The sequence below is a fragment of the Taurulus bubalis genome (assembly GCF_910589615.1).
Source record: "Taurulus bubalis genome assembly, chromosome: 8".
Taxonomy (NCBI): Eukaryota; Metazoa; Chordata; class Actinopteri; order Perciformes; family Cottidae; genus Taurulus; species Taurulus bubalis.
This window is the reverse complement of record NC_136596.1, coordinates 28,609,345-28,635,324: the sequence shown is the minus strand read 5'-3', so window position 1 is coordinate 28,635,324 and position 25,980 is coordinate 28,609,345.

The window sequence follows — 25,980 nt, the reverse complement described above, 5'->3', positions numbered from 1 at the left end:
AGCTGATGTGCATGAAGGTGTTGTGTTTTATAAATGACCCCAAAACAGTTTAAACATAAATCTGCTAATTGTATTATGTTTTACATTTCATTGTGTTCCAAATAACAATCTTGTTCGCTATTTTTTAAATTGTTTTTCTTTGTCTTAACAGTTGCAACACTACTGGACCCCGAGGTCCCACCCAGATTAGACTCTCTCTCATTCATAGATGATGTTGGTCCACTCCACCGGGTGTCAGTGCAACATCAACATGGCTCTTGTTGACGACTCCTTCCAATTTGACCTTTCTATCATTTTACGGACTTCCAACTGTCAGCGAAGATTATTGACAATATTCTTCTGTCAAAGCTTCTGTCACCAAACGGTAAAGGCCTGCTACACACACACACACACACACACACACACACACACACACACACACACACACACACACACACACACACACACACACACACAAAGAGGGAGAGGGAAAATCAAACCTCCTGCCCTTGAAGCTCCTCCCACTCTGTTATCCATAGAAACACTGATCTCAGTCAGAAAAAGTTGACTTTGTCTCCAAGGTTGTGTGTTATAAAGAGTGTGTGTTATAAAGTGTGTGTTATAAAGAGTGTGTGTTATAAAGAGAGTGTGTTATAAAGAGTGTGTTATAAAGAGTGTGTGTTATAAAGAGAGTGTGTTATAAAGAGTGTGTGTTATAAAGAGTGTGTTATAAAGAGTGTGTGTTATAAAGTGTGTGTTATAAAGAGTGTGTGTTATAAAGAGAGTGTGTTATAAAGAGTGTGTGTTATAGAGTGTGCTATAAAGAGTGTGTGTTATAAAGAGTGTGTGTTATAAAGAGTGTGTGTTATAAAGTGTGTGTTAAAAAGAGTGTGTTATAAAGAGTATGTTATAAAGAGTGTGTTATAAAGAGTGTGTTATAAAGAGTGTGTGTTATAAAGGGTGTGTTATAAAGAGTGTGTGTTATAAAGAGTTTGTGTTATAAAGAGTGTGTGTTATAAAGTGTGTGTTATAAAGAGTGTGTGTTATAAAGAGTGTGTGTTATAAAGTGTGTGTTATAAAGAGTGTGTTATATAGTGTGTGTGGCATAAAGAGTGTGTGGCATAAAGAGTGTGTGTTATAAAGAGTGTGTGTTATAAAGTGTGTGTTATAAAGAGTGTGTTATAAAGAGTGTGTTATATAGTGTGTGTGGCATAAAGAGTGTGTTATATAGTGTGTGTGGCATAAAGAGTGTGTGGCATAAAGAGTGTGTGTTATAAAGTGTGTGTTATAAAGAGTGTGTTATAAAGAGAGTGTGTTATAAAGAGTGTGTTATAAAGTCCATCCATCCATTATCAGCCGCTTATCCGGGGTCGGGTCGCGGTGGCAACAGGTTCATCAGGCCGACCCAGGCCTCCCTCTCACCCGCAACACTTTCAGCTCATTCTGGGATCCCGAGGCGTTCCAAGGCCAGCCGGGAGATATAATCCCTCCAGCGTGTCCTCGGTCTTCCCCGGGGTCTCCTACCAGTTGGACGTGCCTGGAGAACCTCTAATGGGAGGCGTCCAGGAGGCATCCTGACTAGATGCCTTCGCCTTCCGGCTCAGCTCCTCTTCACCAGGACGGACCGGTACAGCGCCTGTTTTATTGCTGCAGCCGCACCGATCCGCCTGTCGATCTCCCGCTCCACCTTACCCTCACTCGTGAACAAGACCCCGAGATACTTGAACTCCTTCGATTGGGGTAGGCAGTTTGTCCCCACCTGGAGGGAGCAATCCACCGGTTTCCGGCAGAGCACCATGGCCTCAGATTTGGAGGTAATAACTCTCATCCCTGCCGCTTCACACTCGGCTGCAAAACGCCCCAGTGAATGCTGGAGGTCACGGTCCGAGGAGGCAAACAGGACCACATCATCCGCGAACAGCAGAGAGGCGATTCCGAGACTCCCGAACCAGATCCTCTCCACCTCCTGGCTGCGCCTAGATATCCTGTCCATGAAGGTCACGAACAGGACCGGTGATAAAGGGCAGCCCTGGCGGAGGCCAACACCCACCGGGAACGTGTCTGACTTATTACCGAGGATACGAACACAGCTCCTACTGCAGGCGTACAGAGACCGGATGGCCCGTGCCAACGGGTCCGGCACCCCATACTCCCGCAGCACCCCCCACAAAAACCCCCGAGGGACCCGGTCGAAAGCCTTCTCCAAGTCCACAAAGCACATGTAGACTGGTTGGGCAAACTCCCAGGACCCCTCCAGTAATCTTGCGAGGGTAAAGAGCTGGTCCACTGTTCCACGGCCGGGACGGAATCCGCACTGCTCGTCTTGAATCTGAGGTTCGACAAGCGGTCGGAGCCTCCTTTCCAGCACCCTGGCATAAGCTTTTCCCGGCAGGCTGAGCAGTGTGATGCCACGATAGTTTGAGCACACTCTCCGGTCCCCCTTCTTGAAGATGGGAACCACCACCCCGGTCTGCCAGTCCATGGGCACTGTTCCTGACCCCCATGTGACACTGAAAAGGCGTGTCAACCAAGACAGCCCAACAATGTCCAGCGCTTTCAGCATCTCAGGGCGGATCTCATCCCCCCGGCGCCTTGCCACCAAGGAGCTTTTTGACTACCTTAGTGACCTCTGCCAGGGATATGGGAGAAACCACGCCAAAGTCTTCCGGCGCTGCCCCCTCTCCGGGGGACATGTTGGCCGGGTTTAGGAGTTCCTCAAAGTGCTCTTTCCACCGCCCGACGATGTCCCCAGTCTGGGTCAGCAGGTGTTATAAAGTGTGTGTTATAAAGAGTGTGTGTTTTAAAGTGCGTGTTATAAAGAGCGTGGCATAAAGAGAGTGTGTTATAAAGAGTGTTTTATAAAGTGTGTGTGTTATAAAGAGAGTGTGTTATAAAGAGTGTGTGGCATAAAGAGTGTGTGTTATAAAGAGTGTGTTATAAAGAGTGTGTGTTATAAAGTGTGTGTTATAGAGTGTGTGTTATAAAGAGTGTGTTATAAAGTGTGTGTTATAAAGAGTGTGTTATAAAGAGTGTGTGGCATAAAGAGTGTGTGTTATAAAGAGTGTGTTATAAAGTGTGTGTTATAAAGAGTGTGTTATAAAGAGTGTGTGGCATAAAGAGTGTGTGTTATAAAGAGTGTGTGTTGTAAAGAATGTGTTATAAAGAGAGTGTGTTATAAAGAGTGTGTCATAAAGTGTGTGTTATAAAGAGTGTGTTATAAAGAGTGTGTGGCATAAAGAGTGTGTGTTATAAAGAGTGTGTGTTGTAAAGAATGTGTTATAAAGAGAGTGTGTTATAAAGAGTGTGTTATAAAGTGTGTGTTATAAAGAGTGTGTGTTATAACGTGTGTATTATAAAGTGTGTGTTATAAAGAGAGTGTGTTATAAAGAGTGTGTTACAAAGAGAGTGTGTTATAAAGAGTGTGTTATAAAGAGTGTTATAAAGTGCGTGTGTTAAAAAGAGAGTGTGTTATAAAGAGTTTGTGTTATAAAGAGTGTGTGTTATATAGTGTGTGTTATAAAGAGTGTGTGGCATAAATAGTGTGTGTTATAAAGAGTGTGTGTTATAAAGTGTGTGTTATAAAGAGTGTGTTATAAAGTGTGTGTTATAAAGTGTGTGTTATAAAGAGCGTGGCATAAAGAGAGTGTGTTAAAAAGAGAGTGTGTTATAAAGAGTTTGTGTTATAAAGAGTGTGTGCTATATAGTGTGTGTTATAAAGAGTGTGTGGCATAAAGAGTGTGTTATAAAGAGTGTGTTATAAAGAGTGTGTGTTATAAAGTGTGTGTTCTAAATAGTGTGTTATAAAGAGTGTGTGTTATAAAGTGTGTGTTATAAAGAGTGTGTTATAAAGAGTGTGTGGCATAAAGAGTGTGTTAAAAAGAGAGTTTGTTATAAAGAGTGTGTTATACAGTGTGTGTTATAAAGAGTGTGTGTTATACAGTGTGTGTTATAAAGAGTGTGTTATAAAGAGAGTGTGTTATAAAGTGCGTGTTATAAAGTGTGTGTTATAAAGAGCGTGTTATAAAGTGCGTGTTATAAAGTGTGTGTTATAAAGAGCGTGTGTTATAAAGAGAGTGTGTTATAAAGAGTGTGTTACAAAGAGTGTGTTATACAGTGTGTGTTATAAAGAGTGTGTTATAAAGAGAGTGTGTTATAAAGAGTGTGTTATACAGTGTGTGTTATAAAGAGTGTGTTATAAAGAGAGTGTGTTATAAAGAGTGTTATAAAGAGTGTGTGTTATATAGTGTGTGTTATAAAGAGTGTGTGGCATAAAGAGTGTGTTATAAAGAGTGTGTTATAAAGAGTGTGTGTTATAAAGTGTGTGTTCTAAATAGTGTGTTATAAAGAGTGTGTGTTATAAAGTGTGTGTTATAAAGAGTGTGTTATAAAGAGTGTGTGGCATAAAGAGTGTGTTAAAAAGAGAGTTTGTTATAAAGAGTGTGTTATACAGTGTGTGTTATAAAGAGTGTGTGTTATACAGTGTGTGTTATAAAGAGTGTGTTATAAAGAGAGTGTGTTATAAAGTGCGTGTTATAAAGTGTGTGTGATAAAGAGCGTGTTATAAAGTGCGTGTTATAAAGTGTGTGTTATAAAGAGCGTGTGTTATAAAGAGAGTGTGTTATAAAGAGTGTGTTACAAAGAGTGTGTTATACAGTGTGTGTTATAAAGAGTGTGTTATAAAGAGAGTGTGTTATAAAGAGTGTGTTATACAGTGTGTGTTATAAAGAGTGTGTTATAAAGAGAGTGTGTTATAAAGAGTGTTATAAAGAGAGTGTGTTATAAAGAGAGTGTGTTATAAAGAGTGTGTTATAAAGAGTGTGTTATACAGTGTGTGTTATAAAGAGTGTGTTATAAAGAGAGTGTGTTATAAAGAGTGTTATAAAGAGAGTGTGTTATAAAGAGAGTGTGTTATAAAGAGTGTGTTATAAAGAGTGTGTTATACAGTGTGTGTTATAAAGAGTGTGTTATAAAGAGAGTGTGTTATAAAGAGTGTGTTACAAAGAGAGTGTGTTATAAAGAGTGTGTTATAAAGAGTGTGTTATAAAGAGCGTGACAACACCAGCTGTCAAACTTCCCTCAAGCTTCTGGAGCTTACATTGTCTAATGAGAGATGAGAACTAAACATTTTGTATATTTTTCTTTTTATTGAAATGAAAACAGCTACAACATGAGCAATAATCATATCAAATAAATGACTAGTGACAGCCCATGAAAACTAATTTGCTCATATGTCGGCCTATAAACCAATGAATTAATAAATGGACTGCAGCCTATGCCAGCATATTAAATAGTATGCCTTGATGAGACGTCTATCTATTCATCTCCTGTGCTGCAAACACTGTCCCTCTCAGAATAACTCATAATAAATTACGTCATGCATCATGAATAAAGTGGGATTACTATTCCTTATTTCCTTATTTCATGGGCTACGTGGGATTTTGCAAATTGCATTCAAATTCTGATTTGGACCAAACATGTGATTCATATCAACATTTTTGCTGACGTGGTTATCAACCGTGTTTTGTTTGAACCGTCTGTGGTGCTGTTTACCTTTTCAATCGTATTTAGGTTGAAGCGACACACCTCCTGTGTTAGGTTCAGTAGAGATCATCGTTTTGGATTGAAATGACTCTGTTACTCTGTGCGCCACACAGGACCCGACCAGCGGCATCCTGGGAAACCTGGCTGTGGTTGACCCGGTGTGCCACCCGGAGGCTCGGATTCACAGACTTGGATTCAACAGACATGTGGAATGTAAAACACAAATGTAAACATTCCCTCAATACGTATTTGGCTGTGCTGATTTGTTGTATGGGAACATCAATTATGTATATTAAGGCTGTGCAAAAATACCGATATAGATTATAGACAATATTTTTTTCAACAACGCTACACCATATGTCCGCGACTAGTATCAATACATAAAAAACATCCTTGCATCATCACATTGCATGGACCGCCTCCTCGTCCTCCTGTGACGCAGCGTGCAGCGCCCAGGATCACCACCAGGTGACCAACGAGTCAAAGCATCGCTGCTGAAAGAGAGGAGCCCTGACCGGCCGTGAGAGGACGAGACCACAGAGTCCAGCTACGCCACGTCACACACATCTCTGAGGAGAGGGAACGAGTAGTGGATGTCCATCCAGGCTGAACCTGGAGGGACATCAAAGAGGAGGAGCCAACTTTACCTCATAGGATGGTTACGGCATCTACATGCACGTTACAGTGGTCAGACACAATATGAAAACAAGACAATATGTATTTTATTCTCAGATGAAGTTGTGCATTTTAGTTCAGTGTGATCTCTGCTGAGTGAAAACACCTTTTCAAGTAGTTTTGATGCAATTTGTCCGCTGAGTTTTATTGTGTCATTTTACATGAGGCTATAATACACACCAAGTTGTCGCTCTATTTTTATATTTTCAGTAAAAAATAAATTGAATATTGTATTATCTATATAATATACATATATATTGTATTGTATTGGTTCGTATGTTATCGTAATGAATTGCATGTATTGTGTCGTGCCACATGTACAGCGATACGCCTTTTATTGTGAGGTGATGTCCGACACCTTTAATATGTTTATTGTGTTTCTAATAATATTATTATGATTACTTCATAATTTCATGATATTTTATTTAGGCCAAAACATATATATATATATATATATATATATATATATATATATATATATATATATATATATATATATATATATATATATATATATATATTATTTATTATTTATTATTATATTTATATTTCATATAAAAGTCTCAAAACAAATTGACTCCCTGATTTTAATTTTCAATAATATTTGCTTGACTGCTCAATAAAACATATCTGCCTAGAAAATCACAGACTTGTCCATGAAACAGACAGCGGCACTGCAGTTACTGTGTCCTTGTGCCTGTGCATTTCATATATTATCTATATTATCTATATGTATATATATATATCTATATGTCCTCTCACCTGAGGCTGCTGGCAGTCGGATCGTCCTTGGTCCACGGGGCTGCAGACGCAGCGGCAGGTCTGGAGGATGATGGATGATGGCTGATGGCGGAGGGAGGACAGCCTCACCTGTGCGTTCACTGGCCAGAGAGCGGCACGCGCTTCAAGGCCGTGGAAACAAATAGTATGAAACATATCCATACGGCTCTCACATGCTGCCTGTCTGCTGGAACACATAAACAGATTCAAACGCATTACACCAGAGTGTGACAGTCAAACACAAATATTTATAGTGTGTTTCCTCCACTGGGCCGATTTGTACGTGCACTCACACGCATCCGCGATACACACATTCAAACACCTTTTATTGACTTTTGCACAACAGCCAGAATGCTGCTAAACATCAAAAGAATAATTCATTTTTTGTGGGGAATTTAACCTGCTCCCTTCCACCTTTAGAGGCCAATTAGTACCTGCAGTGTAATGAGGCTCGACAGCACGCGAATGTTCCACATAATTAACGCGAATGGCGTCTCTGTGAAAACCTGATCGCAGTCTGCCAGGTTGCCCGTGTTGTCTCGCATTAGCGTAACCGATTCAGGAAACAGAGGAATCGAGACACGGAACCAATCACATTGACTTTTGCCTGACAGGCCGTGGGTGAGTGAGTGCATGTACAGATTTGTCAGGTAACTGAGCGGTGTGTGTGAGCGTCCGCTGTGTGTGTGTGTGTGTGTGTGCGTGTGCTCGGGGTCCGTGGAGAGGTGGTGTGACTGCACTGACATGTGTCCGACAGCGTGGCTCCCTCCTGGGCCTCGCTCACACTCCACTGGCCCGACTCCCCTGAGCTCCATGCATTATGCAGCGGGCCGGAGACGCCGCCCCGCATGATGATGTGCGCGTACAGTACACGCCTGCTGTGTGTGTGTGTGTGTGTGTGTGTGTGACAGCAGGAGAGGGCTAGCTGACATGGTTGCTCAGCATATCAGTGTGTGTGTGTGTGTGTGTGTAGTCCACCATAGAAGGCTCTCATACGATGTTACAACGTATCTTTATTCAACACACAGTAGGGGTATAAAATAAACTGAAACATATCAGAAAAGTGATCCATGAGGCAGAGCTACACGTTGCATGCACACGCGTGTGCACGACCCTCTGAACCTCATCATGAGTTTGTATCCAGACCCCAAATACCTGGCAAACTACTTCCTGAAAAATTATCATAGCAAAAATTACATCGGACTCTAGCGGACGTTGCTTGAAATCTTGACCGAAAAAAATAAATAATACATCATTTATATATACATACATATATATGTAATAACAATGGTCGCATGAATGTTCTAGAAATAAGTACACTAATGAACTGAGGTAAACAATACCCAGATGGCAGCCTTTCAGTGAGAAAGCAATGTCTCTACAGCATTATCTAAAATGTTGCCGATGGTGTATCTTTGTTTGTTTATTTATTTAATGTTTGTTTGTATAAATATAAAGCATGAACCAACGCCCCACCCCACAGCGTTTATAGCTGAATGCCATGCCCAGTCCAAGAAGGACCTTTAAGGTTCTCTAACCAGCGGTACACAACCTTCTTTGCTCCACGGACCGGTTTCGTGTCAGACAATATTTTCACGGACCGGCCTTCAAGATGTGAGGGATGAAAAATTACTAAATAAAATGATACTACCGGCATGAATCAAATATAAAGTGCATAACAAATAGAACTCACTATTACGCAGAATTATCCCCGTATTAAGCAGAGCGGCCGCATGAGGATCGCCTGCAGCGATGAACCCGTGTTTTAAGGAGGACTCCTGGTATTGTCTTTTAAAAACAGCTTTCTTTTTCTTGGACGTCGTACGCTCAAAAATAATAAATAAATACTTCACAAAACACTAACAATACATTGTTAACACAAAACTCAGATCTCAACAAGAAAATATAACAATGCGCTAGGAATGTGACAATGTATATATATATATATATATATATATATATATATATATATATATATATATATATATATATATATATATATATATATGTATTATATATATATATATATATATATATATATATAATACATATTTTTTCACGAGTAAGTAAAACCACAAAACCCTATCAAATCAGAGTGGAAGCTGTTACATTGCAGCAGAAGCTAATGACATTATCGATGCTGAGCTGCAGTGTGGTATCGTTACACACCCATGAAAAATCGTGCCTTCTCCCAGGAACAATTATTCCTGCAATAAAGGCTCCAGTCGAGCTGAGAAAACACAAATAACAGTGGAATCCCGGTTTTGCACTCCATATCAAACGGTGACGGTGGTCATTACGGCTATATATAGCGGGGCTGCTCGTGGCCTTCATTAGGCCTCTCATTTGGTGGTATAAAGGGCAGTGAGGCTCCTCCACGCTGCCCTTTCCTCTGTGGCACCATGCAGCCGTATGCAAAGGAGCACCAGACTCTGCTAATAAAGGCCTTCGTTTGGGCTGCAGGAGAGATGAGCTGCCAGGCCTGATTCACACCGTAATTGTTATGGCATCATTATGGAATGTCCTTTATGGATAGCTTGGGATAATTTCATTCTTGGTAGAAGGGTCAGATATGCATAAGCCAAACGAGTTGAAGGGTATTCTAGCCCAATCGAGTCCGTGTTTCAAGTGTGGTTGACGTGTCCCCGGTGGAGGATTTGACATCCGATGTACTAAGTAGGTTGGCAAAGTGCCCCTGACATCAGGGCACCCAGATGGACAGGGTTTGACCATGATCAAAGCTCAGGCCCTGTCCTCCATCACCCTGAAGGACACTACTGCAGGCGCCTGGTCTCCTCGCCCTGCACCCACTTTCCTGAGCAGCCAAACAGAAGAAGAACACTTGAAGTTTCTGGGAATTTAAGCCAAAACAACATCAAAAATCTGATATAAAAGCAAAAGTGGGAATGTAGGCTTGACTGTGCATTTGAGAAATATCAATAGTGTAGAATGAGGGGGTGGAGGGGTATCAGATCAGAGAGCCGTGCCCAGCGAGGGCTCAGTCTGCTGGGGGCAACGCTTCTGGCAAACCCCCTTACCCCGGTTCTGACCTGGAGGATGCCCCGGCCGCTGCACGCTCCAGACACAGTGGGCAGGGGAGCCGCGCTGAATACCAACCAGCTGTCGGCTTCCAACACAACAGCATCAGAAAACAATACAGGAGTGAACTGTAAATGTGGGATTTCGAACACGAGGATGAGATTTTAATGCAAGATAGAGGAGGAAGTATCTGCAGAACCGGCTGGAAGAGGAGACGAGCTCATCCCTAACAACAGTTTCAATTCACCAGCGTTCAGCTTCTGGCAGTCTCCCACTCTGCCCATGTGAGTGATAGAATACAAGCTGCTTCCTGTATGGAAATGCTGAGCAGCTCCTCGTAACATGTCATATCAGTCATCGGGTTGAGGCGGTGACAGCCCTGTACCCAGGTGCCTGAGCCTGACAACTCACATTATTAACATGGTCCTGGGCTCTTTTAACAAGACGCAGAGTACGAGCTCTGCCGGGACGCAGCCGGCTCAACGCTTCCGCCGCACCACCCCCGTCTCAGGGGCCCCTCGGAGCAGCCAGGAGACCCCTGACCTATGGGCCCAGCACTTCCTGAAATGCCACACAGCTTCGGAGACCTTTCGACCGCGTTGACTTGTACGAGGAATCAATCACACGCTCGCTGTCTGGCCCGTTGGGTCAGCTCATCCACAGCTATCGACAAGCTGACTTACAGTAAGGCAGCTGCCAGGCGCGCTGGCTTTAACGACAAGACCAACCAGCCGTGTCACTGCCGTCCAGGGAAGAGCCAACAACACGACAGTCTTTTTGTTGCTTTACAACAATGTAGTCATCTACAGGAAGCCCAACATGTCTTATTGCTGGCAGACATGAGGATACGTCTGTGCGTGCGCTCCTTCAAACAGAAACACTTTCTTCGGCCACTTCCTGTATGTCTGTCCTGGACTGGACCCGTCCTCCTCAGCACAACCAGGTGTTTTGCTTCTGGGTTTTTGGATAGCGTGGCTGATGCTAAATCAGATTCAGTCCAGTCAGGGCGGTTCAGGGATTAGATGCAGTTTGACTATTGTAGATTGAAACAATAGGACATTGGGAAGTCAACATTTTTATCAGATTATTAGGGCCCGAGCACTGACGTAGTCAGAGTCGAGGACCTATTGTTATTCGAATGTTTGTTTATTATTGTCGACCTATGCGCAGGGAAAAGAGGTGCTTGGGATAAACCTACATTCTTCAAAATTGGCACACCCATCCAACTCGGCGAAAATTTTAATATAATTTGGGTGTCGGCCAAAAGTCTGAGAAAATGTCTCTATAGCGCCCCCTTTAGTTGTGAAAGCCCACCCTTTTTGCGAAATTTGACCGATTGCCTTGAAATTTCGCACACATGTCCGGGTGGGACTGCTCTACAAAAAAGTAATTCGTGAAATTAAAATGCGCCTAATTATATTTTCCGCCATTTTGAATTTTGTAAAAAATACATTCTTGTCATCTCCTAAACGCTGGGTCCATTTCTTACGAAATTTTCTGTGGATCATCATTGGTTCAATGTGATCAAACGATATTTTCAACTTTGTTGATATCTTTTTTGCGTTTAGAAGTTATTAACCAATTAACCTCTTAGGGGCGTGGCTCAATATGTCAATACACATAACTTCCAAACTACTTGGCCTATCTTCACAAACTTTGTAGCATATGTCAACATCGTGTCCCTTAACGTACTCAAATTGTTTCATAATATTCAGACACTAGAGGGCGCTGCAGTGAACCGCTCAATTTTGGTATTTTCCTTGTTTTCAGGCGTTGTATTCTGACGAACTCCTCCTAGAGATTACACACGATTGATTTCACATTCGGGCAATATGATGTTGAGGCCTTTGCAGGGAAAAGTTATCAAAGGATTTTCAAAATATCGAACTATGTGAATGCAGAGCAGCGGCAAAGAGACACCATTTTCCATGCAAATGGAAGTTGCTTTAACTCGGCCGTACATGATGGAATCTACTCCATATTTCTCATATGCCATGACCTCCTGACCCTGAAGACATCCATATGATCATTTTTAATCCTAGTCATAGCGCCACCTAAAGGCAACAGGAAGATACATGTTTTCTACTTGTACACCGTGCTCCTCACAGATTATTCAGATCCCTCTTTAAAATGCGTCGGAACAGACTTAAGACATTGATAATGCATCACCTTGAAGATTGTAAGGATCCGTTGAACGGCGTAGCGTCGGTCCATCGCGGAAGTTCGATCCTTCGCCATGACCGAATAAACCGATGTAACTCGACTCCACATGATAAGATCCTTTCCAGGTTTCACATGTTTGATGAGACTCCAGGCTTGAAGACATGCGCAGTCTAATTTTTAATTAGAGTCATAGCGCCACCTAATGGCAACATGAAGTAAATAGTTCTATACTTTGGCTTGCTTCTCTTTGTAGGTCGATCAGATCGACATCAAATTACTTCTAGACAAACATAAGACTTTCATGATGTCAGCCCCCAAAGCATTTGATGTTTCGTGTAACGCTGTTGCCGTGGCGACCCATCCTTCGCGGTCAACAACGAAGGTACTTTTGAGGGACTAGGCATGCTCGAAACGTAACTAAACTTGGCACACACATTTAAAGGCAAAGATGTAGTTACCTGATATGATTTTAATGCTTCAAAATCACAATTCGGCTCGATAGCGCCCCCTACAAATATTAATTTAAGCAACCCCAGCGCTACGGTTGACCTACATGTATGAATCTTGGTAACCATATGTAACACATGTAAACTTAAAAATAACTCTCTTGGGACCGATCTCTAAACCGTGCAGGAAGTCAGATAGCGCCCCCTAAATAACATGTTTGTTTTTTTGACAACCTATGAGTTGTGAAAGGCCACAGTTTTTCCCCCTTATGACCAATTGGCCTTACATTTGGCACACATGTCCGGGTGGTTCTGCTCTACAAAAAGCTCCCTGAGAACATTTAGCTCCACCTGCTTAGAATTTCCGCCATTTTGAATTTTGTGAAAAAACATTTTTTTCCTCAAATCTTCCTAAACGCTGGCTTCGATTTTTACGAAATTCTCTGCGGATCATTAAAGGTTCAATTTCATCACAATACATCAAAAGCTTGTTTGTATCTCTTTGTGTTCAAAAGAAAAGGACCCATTAACTTCTTAGGGGTAAATTCAACTAAATTCAACAAAGCAGCCCTCGCAGTACGTTCAACATAGATATACAATATTTCATAGGCGTATGTACCACATATACACTTAACAATAACTCTCTTGGGACCATGCTCTTAACCGTACCAGAAGTCGGCCAATTTAATTTTCGTCCTCAGTGGTGGGCCATCAGGGCCTTCTAAGCCTTCTCTGCTGGCCTAAACAGAATCATAAAGTTATAGCTATTTTATAATTTCATTGTTTTTCACAAATACACTACATGTATTATAATTATGTTTGCCTATCAGATTATTTTCTCATTGTACAGCTCTGTTGCTGCCTGCAGTCTTCAGCCATCAGATTGCAGCTGGTTTGAACCAGAAACTTTCATCCAATCAGATTTTTTCTCTCCTGTGTCTCTAGGCCAGCAAGGGCCCTGCGAGGGGGCGTGGACGTGTGATTGGTCAGTGGCCCAGCGTGACCATCAACATGCGCTGTGATTGGCCAGTGTGTCAACAGGGCGGAGCTCAGTGGGAGCTGGAACGGTTCAGGCTGAAGCTAGAGAAGTTGTGACATGTTGTTTTTTTGCGTGTTTTGGTGCTTGGTGGACTTAAACGGACTTGGTGGAGGATTTGAGGCGTCGACTGCTGCTGTCGAGCGGATATGTTCTGCCCTAGAACGCGTGGAGGTTTCCGGGGTGCGGTCGGGAGGCTCGGCTGTCCTCACCGGTCCATGGCCACCTGGAACTGAAGCTCCGTAAACCGAACAACCGTGTTGCTGAACTCGTTGTTAATAAGGAGAGGAGATGGACTTTGTCTTTAATGAACAGCATCAGGTGAGTTGCTTTTTGTGTTTCATCTGCGGTGGCGTTGCGTTGTGTGCTGTTTTTTCATTATCATGTATTGTTTTGTCATGTTATAACGAAGTGTGGTTCTTGTTGCGGGGGAAATCCCGGGTCAGAGGCGCTGCGTGAGCTGTCCCCGACTCAGAAACGTCCGCTGAAAAAAGAACGAAAAAAACTCCTTCTTCACTACTTCTACTTCTTTCTTTTTTTTCGAGAATAGGCGCGGGGGGCTTGGCGCTTATACGGTGAAAATAGCTCCGCGGTCGGTCCACACCGTGTGACCTCCATGCCCGTAATAGTGCAAAGAAATCGTCCGTATAGCAGAGTGAGCTCTGCTGTCCACACATGACCGTCTGGATGAACGCGCCGTGTAGTGGGCAGCGCCGTGTAGTGGGCAGCGCCGTGTAGTGGGCAGCGCCGTGTAGTGGGCATCGCCGTGTAGTGGGCAGCGCCGTGTAGTGGGCAGCGCCGTGTTCAATACACGCGGGTCGGTCTGACAGGAACTCCCGCAACACTTTTTTTCTTCTTCCCCAGTCCGCACCTGATGTGGACACACGTCATTGAAGGCCTTGGTCTAAAACCCACCACTGAGATATATATATATATATATATATATATATATATATATATATATATATATATATATATATATATATATATATATATATATATATATATATATATATATATATGCATAATTGACCTCATTCAGACTTTCATATATTTTTCTGTTTGTGGCCCTCGGTGAAAAAAGCTTTGACACCCTTGATATATATGTATATAATATATGTGTGTGTGTGTGTGTATGTATATATATATATATATATATATATATATATATATATATCTCCCTCTAAATTAAAGCTGCTCGCAGCTGTGACTGGGCCCTCGCTTCCAGCACGTCGGAGTAAGCCGAAAGGTCGCCGGCTCGTCCGTCCGAGAATGTTCGCCTGCCAGGGGGATGTTCGAGGCCGGGAGAGCCGGCGACCCGCCGCCGTCCCCGACGTGCTTGAAGCGAGGGCCCAGTCACAGCTGCGAGCAGCTTTAATTCAGAATTGGTATTGGCCTTTAAAAGCTCACACTAGTCAAAAGGAAGACATATGGGGTGTATTAATTAAGGACTAAGATTGTAACTGAGGATTGAAAGGTATTGCATGACTTGGAAAAGCTTTAGTTTCAGAAATGCAGTGGCAGGCCGTGTATTTTCGACATAGGCCTTCAGTGCCGTATAGTCCACATCAGGAGCGTCAGACCGGACCACTCAACACGGCGCTGCCCGCTACACGCGGCCGATTATACAGACCGTCATGTGTGGCCGCGGACGCTCACTCTGCTATACGGATGATTTCTTTCAGCTGCTGCACCTTGGAGAGGCGGGCCCAGCAGCAACAACAGCGCTGTGGCTTGTTTATGATTAAATATGACTGCAGATGTAAAAACAGGAACATAACCAGCATTTCACTCACCGATTGCTCATAACCCTGCATAACCACAACTCTGCACGCTGCCACCTGCAAAAGTTCTCTGACGACTCTGCGATCGTCGGCCTCATTTCCGCCGATGACGACAGGGAATACAGAGAGCTGAACCAGGACTTTTTAGGATGGTTTAGATGAACTCCAGTAAGACCAAGGAGCTGGTGGTGGACTTCCGCCTGGGTAAACGCTCTCCTCCAGTCCCATCCAGGGACTGGACATTGAGATCGTGAAATCATATAAGTACCTGGGTGTTCACTTGAACATCAAACTGGACTGGTCCGACCACGCACACGCACTTTATAAAAAAGGGACAGAGCAGACTCTTTCTGCTGAGGAGACTGAGGTCTTTTGGGGTGCAGGGAGCTCCTGAAGACCTTCTTTGACTCGGTGGTGGCATCGGCCATCTTTTACGGAGTGGTCTTCTGGTGCAGCAGCATCACAACAGCTGACAGCAGGAGACTGGACAAGCTGGTAAAGAAGGCCAGCAGCGTGCTGGGACGTCCTCTGGATACTGTGGAGGTGGTGGGGGACAGGAGGATGATGACGAAGACCTCATCCATGTTAAGCCACGCCTCCCACCCAATGCAGGTCACTCTGGCAGCGCTGCACAGCTCCTTCAGTCACCGGCTGATTCATCCCCGGTGTCTGAGGGAGAGGAACCGAAAGTCCTTTCTCCCCGCTGCGGTCAGGCTGCACAACCCGCTGAGCTCCCAGTAGACCACTTTGACTATCGAACACTTGAACTGAACTTGGTCACTTTATCATTCACCTAGTGCAATATTACGTGCAATACGTTTACGTTTAAGTACTTTTTATATATATATATATATATATATATATATATATATATATATATATACTTTTCTATTCAGTCTGTATATTAATATTCTACTGTTTTACTGCTTATTTATATTTATTTATATTACTTGATTTTATTTTATTCTTCTTCTTCTTATTGTTCTTTATACTTTACTCACTTGTGAGCAGTGCTGCTGTAATCCTGTAATTTCCCCACTGAGGGACTAATAGAGTCCCTCAGTGTAAATAAATAAAAATAACTAAATAAATAAATAATAATAATAATTATTATTATTATTCTAATAATAATAATAATAATAATAATAATAAATAACGCTGCCCCACTGACCAATCACAGTGCATTCTAATGGTCACGCTGGGCCACTGACCAATCATACATCCACGCCATTTCACAGGCGCTGCACGTCAAAGAATCCGCCCAGCTTGTCAAACTAAAGATCTGATTTGTTGAAGTCCATGACAATCAACCACAGCGTCCTCTCTGTGTTCTTTAATCTGCTGAGGCTTAAACTGCTCTGCTCCCATAGAGACACAGGAGGAAAACATCTGATTGGATGAAACTATCTTCCCAACCAGCTGCAATGGAAGCGGTGCTGCAGGCTGAAGGCAGAGCAACAGAGGAAGACAGGAGCTGTGCAATGAGAAAATAGGCTAATAGAGAAAACAATTTAAAATACATGTAGTGTATTTGTGAAAAACAATGAAATTATAAAATAGCTATAACTTTGTGACTCTGTTCAGGCCAGCAGAGAAGGCTTACAGGCCCTGACGGCCACCACTGCAGAAATGATCTTTTCCACTTTGAAAATAACTTAATTTGGGGAAACCACTGCATGGTTAGCTTTTTTTAATTTGTTGGCATGAAAACTGCAAAAACGATGATTTACCAAGAGCTTTAATCCAAAGGCCCACTATTGGTGGACCTCTTTAGCAGCTCTTCATTACCACATCAACTGACTTCACCCCTGTTTCCTCTCCCACGTTGCCCCGACCTCAACTCCTCCGCGTGGCCCAGCGCAGGAGGAGTGCAACGCACTCCGGTGGACTTCAGTGAACTCCTCGGCCCCACCTCCTTCCCTCCACACCTCCCTCCCTCTCTCCTCCTCCTCCCTCTCTCCAGCTCCCACTTCTGCCGAGCCAGCCGGCCGCATCGATTTCATGTTTGGGCTGCCCACATTGATTTTCATGCAGGTTCATGGATCATACCGCTGCTTCCTCCATCTCAGTAGTACAGTGGGAGGCAAGGAAAATGGTCTTTGACAGTTGCTGCACAGAGATGCAGCAAAGGCCCCCGCAGCCCCGCTTCCTCCCCAGCTCATCCTCTGCTACCTTCTACCGCTTCCATCCCGAAACCGGTTTCCTGTCTCTCTCCAGAGCCCACAGCCGCTCACCGGCAGACGGTGGGCATCAGTTGTACTTGAGTGATGAGGAGTTCACTGCAAATGTGGCTCCTGTGCACTGAAATAAAGAGATTCTATCTGATACAATTATGACAGTACATATACACATCATAACCCGGTAAAACCATGAATGAATTATAATCACAATACTCTCTCATGCACATGTCATTGTTCATTTAAAATATATATCTCTTGATTCAACAACACATTTCATGTCTCCGTATTACCCTGTTGTTTATAAATATTTCACAAAATGATCAGGTTCATCATTTTGGAACCGTTTAGTTTAAGAGAAGAAGTAAGAGTGCGTCTTAACAGCAGAGCTAGACCCTGTCCACCACTGAGCCTGTTCTTATTGTTCACTGCTTTGTGGAAGCATTTTGAGGGAGAGAGTCTAAGAAGAGGAGAGAGGCTTTGACTCAAGCCTCTCTCCTTCCTGTCCCACCGTTACATGAGCTGCACATTACAGGGCTGCACGTCGAAGCTGCATGGCTACACACTGAGGCAATGATGAGAATGCAAACATATATCTAGTTGCTTTGTTTTATTTCCAAAGTCAACCACATTAATATCAAAGCAAACAAGAATCTAATCAACCAACCGTTGCAAAAGGCCAGCAGATGATGTTGGACTTTGATTCAGCGGGACGACAGAAACACGAGTCCACAGGAAAGATCGTGCAGCTTTGCATCTGCTGGAGGGTAAAGCAGGTGAACAGCTGATACATTGATAAGCAAAGAGCCGTTAATGCAGCTTAAATGTGTTATATACACACCGTTTGTATATTGTATATATGGGGGGAGGGGGGGGGGGGGGGGGAGATGTTGTGGGAGGACTTCAGTTCCCTGTGTTCCTTCTGCAGGCGGATGGGAAGGACTTCTCCACTTCCTTGTTGTCGGCCTTGAGTGTGAGAGTAGGAGGGAGCAGCGCTGACCTGAGAAAGTGGCAGAAATGTCACACACTTCATTTGTGCGGCAGTAAAAAGCACGACTACCTCACGGTAGGAGGAGGCAGGAGGAGGAGTCAGGAGGAGGCAGGAGGAGGAGTCAGGAGGAGGCAGGAGGAGGAGTCAGGAGGAGGCAGGAGGAGGAGTCAGGAGGAGGCAGGAGGAGGCAGGAGGAGGAGGCAGGAGGAGGCAGGAGGAGGCAGGAGGAGGAGTCAGGAGGAGGCAGGAGGAGGAGTCAGGAGGAGGCAGGAGGAGGCAGGAGGAGGAGTCAGGAGGAGGCAGGAGGAGGAGGCAGGAGGAGTCAGGAGGAGGCAGGAGGAGGCAGGAGGAGGCAGGAGGAGGAGTCAGGAGGAGGCAGGAGGAGGCAGGAGGAGGAGGCAGGAGGAGGAGGTAGGAGGAGGCAGGAGGAGGAGTCAGGAGGAGGAGTCAGGAGGAGGCAGGAGGAGGAGGCAGGAGGAGTCAGGAGGAGGCAGGAGGAGGCAGGAGGAGGAGTCAGGAGGAGGCAGGAGGAGGCAGGAGGAGGCAGGAGGAGGAGTCAGGAGGAGGCAGGAGGAGGCAGGAGGAGGAGGTAGGAGGAGGTAGGAGGAGGCAGGAGGTGGAGGTAGGAGGAGGCAGGAGGAGGAGGTAGGAGGAGGCAAGAGGAGGCAGGAGGCAGGAGGAAGAGGTAGGAGGAGGCAGGAGGAGGAGTTAGGAGGAGGAGGTAGGAGGAGGTAGGATGAGTCAGGAGGAGGAGTCAGGAGGAGGAGGTAGGAGGAGGCAGGATGAGTCAGGAGGAGGAGTCAGGAGGAGGAGGTAGGAGGAGGCAGGAGGAGTCAGGAGGAGGAGTCAGGAGGAGGTAGGAGGAGGCAGGATGAGTCAGGAGGAGGCAGGAGGAGGAGGCAGGAGGAGGCAGGAGGAGGAGGCAGGAGGAGGAGGAGGAGGCAGGAGGAGGAGTCAGGAGGAGGCAGGAGGAGGAGGAGGAGGCAGGAGGAGGAGTCAGGAGGAGGAGTCAGGAGGAGGAGGTAGGAGGAGGCAGGAGGAGGAGGTAGGAGGAGGCAGGAGGAGGTAGGAGGAGGCAGGAGGAGGAGGAGGAGGCAGGAGGAGGTAGGAGGAGGTAGGAGGAGGCAGGAGGAGGCAGGAGGAGGTAGGAGGAGGCAGGAGGAGGCAGGAGGAGGCAGGAGGAGGAGGCAGGAGGAGGAGGTAGGAGGAGGCAGGAGGAGGTAGGAGGAGGCAGGAGGAGGCAGGAGGAGGCAGGAGGAGCACAACATTGACAACTGGGGCTCCTCTCTCTCTCTCCTCTCACTCTTCATCATTGTTTCTCTCTCAAGTTGTCCTCTCCTCCCCTCTGTCTGCCCTCTTCTTTCTCTCCATTCTGTCTTTCTTCTCACGTTCCTCTTCTCCCTCCTCACCATGGCCTCCTAACTTTGACACCTGCCCTTGTTCCATCTCTCTCTCTCTTTCTCCACCTCTCTCTGGCGCTCAGTCTTCACCTCCCCCTCTTCTTCTTTTCATCCCTCTTGCTCTCCGCCTTCTCCTCCATCAGCAATTCCCTCTGTTCGTCCCTCTTGCTCTTTTTATAACTGCTTTATTTTTTCTTTCTTATGTGTCTTTCCTTAAAGGAGAGAAAGTCCAAGCTATTGAACAATTTATATAAAAGAAAAGTAAAAGAAAAAGTAAACATGTACATTGCATCGGGTCATTTGATTTACTGTTAATATAAAATATGGATTAATGCAGAGTTCTTTATCCAAAAAAAAGTGAACTGTGTGTATAGTTTATTGTGATAAAAGCATATTTCAAGTCTTTACTTGGAGAGAAAATATAGAATCCTGCTGTAAATCGAGGCAGTCCGTGTATTTAAGCCCATTAATTTTATAGTCATATTTCATAGAAATATGTATTGTTATTGTAGGGAACTATTTTCAGGTTTACATGCATTTTAATGGACTGCATCTGGGCGGCTAAACGTGGTTTAGAGGCTCGTTTAACCAGCTGCAGGACAATGAGTGTGTGTGTTCATACGAGGATAATGTATAAGATAACAAGTTATTGTTCAGTATATGTGGCTCTTGTACATATGTGTATATATGTGTATATATGTTGTATATATGTGTATATATGTTATATATGTTATATATATGTGTATATGTGTTGAATATATGTGTATATATGTGTATGTATGTTGCATATATGTGCATTTATGTTGTATGCATGTGTATATATGTGTATATATGTTGTATACATGTGTATATATGTGTACATATGTTGTATATATGTATATATATATGTGTATATATGTTGTATATATGTGTATATATGTATATACATGTTGTATATATGTGAATATGTGTATATATGTTGTATATATGTGTATATATGTGTACATATGTTGTATATATGTATATATATGTGTATATATGTTGTATATATGTGTATATATGTATATACATGTTGTATATATGTGAATATGTGTATATATGTTGTATATATGTGTATATATGTGTATATGTTGTATATATATATATATATGTGTATATATGTGTATATATGTGTATATATGTGTATATATGTTGTATATATGTGTGTATATATGTTGTATATATGTGTATATATGTTGTATATGTGACTATATGTTGTATATATGTGTATATATGTTGTATATGTGCTGTATATGTGTGTATATATGTGTATATATGTGTTGAATATAGGTGTATATATGTGTATATATGTTGTATATATGTGTATATATGTATATACATGTTGTATATATGTGAATATGTGTATATATGTTGTATATATGTGTATATATGTGTATATGTTGTATATATGTATATATATATGTGTATATATGTGTATATATGTGTATATATGTTGTATATATGTGTGTATATATGTTGTATATATGTGTATATATGTTGTATATGTGACTATATGTTGTATATATGTGTATATATGTTGTATATGTGCTGTATGTGTGTATATATGTGTATATATGTGTTGAATATAGGTGTATATACGTGTATATATGTTGTATATATGTGTATAAATGTTGTATATATGTGTATATATGTGTACATATGTTGTACATATGTTGTATATATGTATATATGTGTATATGTTGTATATATGTATATATATGTGTATATATGTTGTATATATGTGTATATATGTTGTATATATGTGTGTATATATGTTGTATATATGTGTATATGTGTTGCATATGTGACTATATGTTTTATATATCTGTATATATGTGTATATATGTTGTATATATGCTGTATATATGTGTATATATGCTTTATATATGTGTATATATGTTGTATATATGTTGTACATATGTATATATATATATAGATATATATATATATATATATATATATATATATATATATATATATATATCTATATATATATATATGTGTATATACCAGTGAAAAAAATATGTTAAATATATGTATATTTTTTCATAAATTAAGTGTTGGGGTGGTAAAAAACACATTGCAAAGATTTTTTTTTTAGCATTACTTTATTACCCTTGTATAACATGTGCACTGGTGACTTGGTTAAGGACAGGTCATCGTCAGCGGGCTGCTGGAGTACTGCTTTGGCTGCAGTCTCTACGGCTTATTTGGGTTCCAGCATGTGCAATTCTGTATTCTTCCAACACAGCATGAACCTAAGAGAAATGCAAAGCACATTATATAATTTAGTACAATTAACATGTTATGAAAAGGTCTGAATCTCCCTCAATGATTCGGTTAAGGATGCTCTCTGCCTCTGTCATGGAGTACAAAGTCTTGACATGCACTACAGTGTACATTCATAAATTAGTTGTTTTTCCTATGACAATAAATAAGCTCAGCTCTGAAAACTCACTCCCTTACTCCTTAGATATTTACTTACTAAAAACAATCCAAATATAACAATGAAAAACATGTTAAAAATGAATATAATGCTTATCTTTCTTTTTTCCATGAAATGTGCTTGTTGTGGAGGCTGCCATTTTGAAAAGACCTGCCAAGGAAAGTTGACAATGCCACACCCCCACACATGTGATGTCATTTTAAAGCTACGACTGTCTTCTTTAAGGAACATCAGGACTCACTAGAGTGGCATGTGTGGTATGAGAGGAATTAGCAAAAACATAATGTGCACTACAGTGTACAGAAATGCCTTGCCAGGTCTCAGGAGGATATATGTTGTATATATGTGTAAATATATATGGTGTGTAGCTGCTGACTGACTTTTGGCAAAGCTCATGCGCCATATAACATTTGAAATATGTTTATTTTGTTTTTCATATACGGCCTATCCCTAGTTTTTGAGCTAACTTTGAGGGCTAACTTTTGTATAGAACATAAACAATCGGAAAAAGGTAAAACGTTCCAGCTCGATTCCTAAATGTTACCAAATCAATCTTAATTTGTAGTGAATAGACTTGGAGTTATTACTAGGAGCAGATTTGATAAATAATAATGAATAAAGATCAAAATATGTACGGAATACGAATGACTCAATTGTGAATCATAAACCCATAAATTATTATAAAAGAATAGCGTACACAGCTTGTGACATAATTAATATAAGATCATTTAAAGTTCAAAAGTTGAGTTGAATCATCTAAATCACAATCAGAGTTCTTCTCATGTACAGGGACATGTTGTTTTAATAAATCAAAAGATCAAGTTCTTTATGAATACAAGATATAACTACATAACGAATCCAACGAAAATAAATTAATCAAATAAACAAAATGATTTTTAGACTTATGGTTGAAAAGTTGCATTCTAAATTGTGCAAATCTTGAACATGTATAAAGTGTCTGTAATACCCGTATAATAACATATAGCAATGAGACAAGGTGACGATGTGAAAGGGTCACCTGCCGTGATGTAGTGATGTATGCTGTATAACCAGGTGGTGTTTCATGTGGTAGCAGTGCAGCAGCACCTGAAAACATCCATAGTTGAAACATCACAATTCATCCTGTCCGCTCATCTCTCCTGGCAAAGAGCTCTGCTCTCTCACAAAAGGTGTCCTCTTCTCTGACAACGACCTTGCCGGCAGGTGAGCAGCTCCATGCATGAATGTCCTGGCAAAGGGATGAAGGCTTAACCCGACATGAGCTCACACACACCTGCCGGAATCAAACCCTCTTGGTGAGATGAGAGAACCCTGACCTCACGATACTGTGAAACATCATCTAACCTCATCATGTCAGAATGCTGCGGACCTCCGTGACTCCCTCACATCAGACTCAGCAGCAGAACACTCTGCATATGTAGTGCTTTGCTTTTAAATACTTTACGTATATAATACTTCTGTGCTATTATTATATTATTTGACACCATTGACCATGACATCTTATTACAGAGACTAGACCAGTTGATTGGTATTAAAGGTACAGCACTAAGCTGGTTTAAGTCGTATTTATCAGATCGATCTCAGTTTGTATTTGTAAACGATGAGGCCTCGGTTACCACTGCCGTTCGCCATGGAGTTCCACAGGGTTCTGTGCTTGGACCAATTTTATTCACCTTATATATGCTTCCTTTAGGCAATGTTTTCAGAAAACACTCCATACACTTTCACTGTTATGCCGATGATACTCAACTATATCTGTTGATCAAGCCAGATGAAACCCACCAGGTCGCCAAACTTCAAGCGTGTCTTAAAGACATCAAAACCTGGATGATCTGCAACTTCCTGCTGCTGAACTCGGACAAGACTGAAGTTATTTTACTCGGCCCAGAACACCTCAGATATCAATTATCTGATGATATGGTTTCTCTGGATGGCATCGCTCTGGCATCTACCACCACCGTAAGGAATCTCTGAGTTATTTTTGACCAGGACCTGTCCTTTGGCTCCCACGTGAAACAGATCTCAAGGACTGCCTTTTTTCACCTACGGAACATCTCAAAGATCCGGCACATCCTGTCTCAAGGCGATGCAGAAACATTGATCCACGCATTTGTTACCTCAAGACTGGATTACTGTAACTCCGTATTATCAGGCTGCTCCGGTAAATCCCTTGGATCTCTCCAACTGATCCAGAATGCTGCAGCTCGTGTACTAACGAGGACGCGGAAGAGAGATCACATTACTCCTGTACTAGCTGTTCTCCACTGGCTTCCTGTAAGATCAAGAATCATATTTAAAATCCTTCTCCTTACCTACAAAGCCTTAACTGGTGATGCACCATCATATCTTAAGGACCTTATAGTGCCATATTACCCCACGAGAGCATTACGCTCACTGAATGCAGGGTTACTTGTGGTTCCCAGAGTGTTAAAAAGTAGGTTGGGGGCTAGAGCTTTCAGTTATCGGGCTCCTCTTCTGTGGAATCAGCTTCCACTTTCAGTTCGGGGGGGCAGGCACGGTCAACGCATTTAAGAGTAGACTTAAGACTTTCCTCTTTGATGGCGCTTACAGTTAGGGCTGTTTCAGGCTTATAGTTAGGGCTGGCTCAGGTTTGCCCTGGTCCAGCCCCTAGATATGCTGCTATAGGCCTAGACTGCTGGTGGACATCTTAGGATACACTGAGCTCATCCTTTCCTTCTCTTCCTCTTTCGCTCCTCCTCTCCTCCTCTTCACCTCTTCTCTCTCTCCTTCTGGATAAATGATTGTCTCTTCAATGCATATTACTAACTCTACTTTCTTTTTCCATGGATTTGTGGCTGCCTGGAACCAGGGGGAGGACCCTGGTCCTCCCCCTGGCCCTGCTGATACAACCATGGCCCTGCTGATGCAACTGGCCTGGATCCGGTCCTGCCAGCTGCCATGGCCCTGCTTTTTCCTCCCACTGCCCCTGGGATGCCCCTCCTCTCTACCTCCTTCTGCTTAATGGGTCGTGGCTATCTGGATCATGGACCATGCATACTACTCATTATATGAATCATTTCTGTCACATTCATTGAATGTGCTGTAACTCCGTTACGTTATTCATTCTGGCCACATGACATCTATTGCTTCTGTCCATCTGGGGAGAGGGATCCTCCTCTGTTGCTCTCCCTCAGGTTTCTTCCCCTTTTTTCCCTGTGAAAGGGTTTTTACTATCTTTATTGGGGGAGTTTTTCCTGATCCGATGTGAGGTCCCGGGACAGGGAAGTCATGTGTACAGATTGTAAAGCCCTCCGAGGCAAACTTGTATTTGTGATGTTGGGCTATACAAAATAAACTGAATTTAATTGAATTATTACTCAAGTAGGCTTATAATGCAGGACTTTTACTTGTAATAGGATATTTTGAGACGGTGGTATTACTATTTCAACTTAAGAAAAGGTTCTGAGTTCTTCTTCTAAACCTGATTTGAGCAACCCAGAAACAACGTACTGGTACCTGAAGAACCAGCAGAACCCAGTGTTCA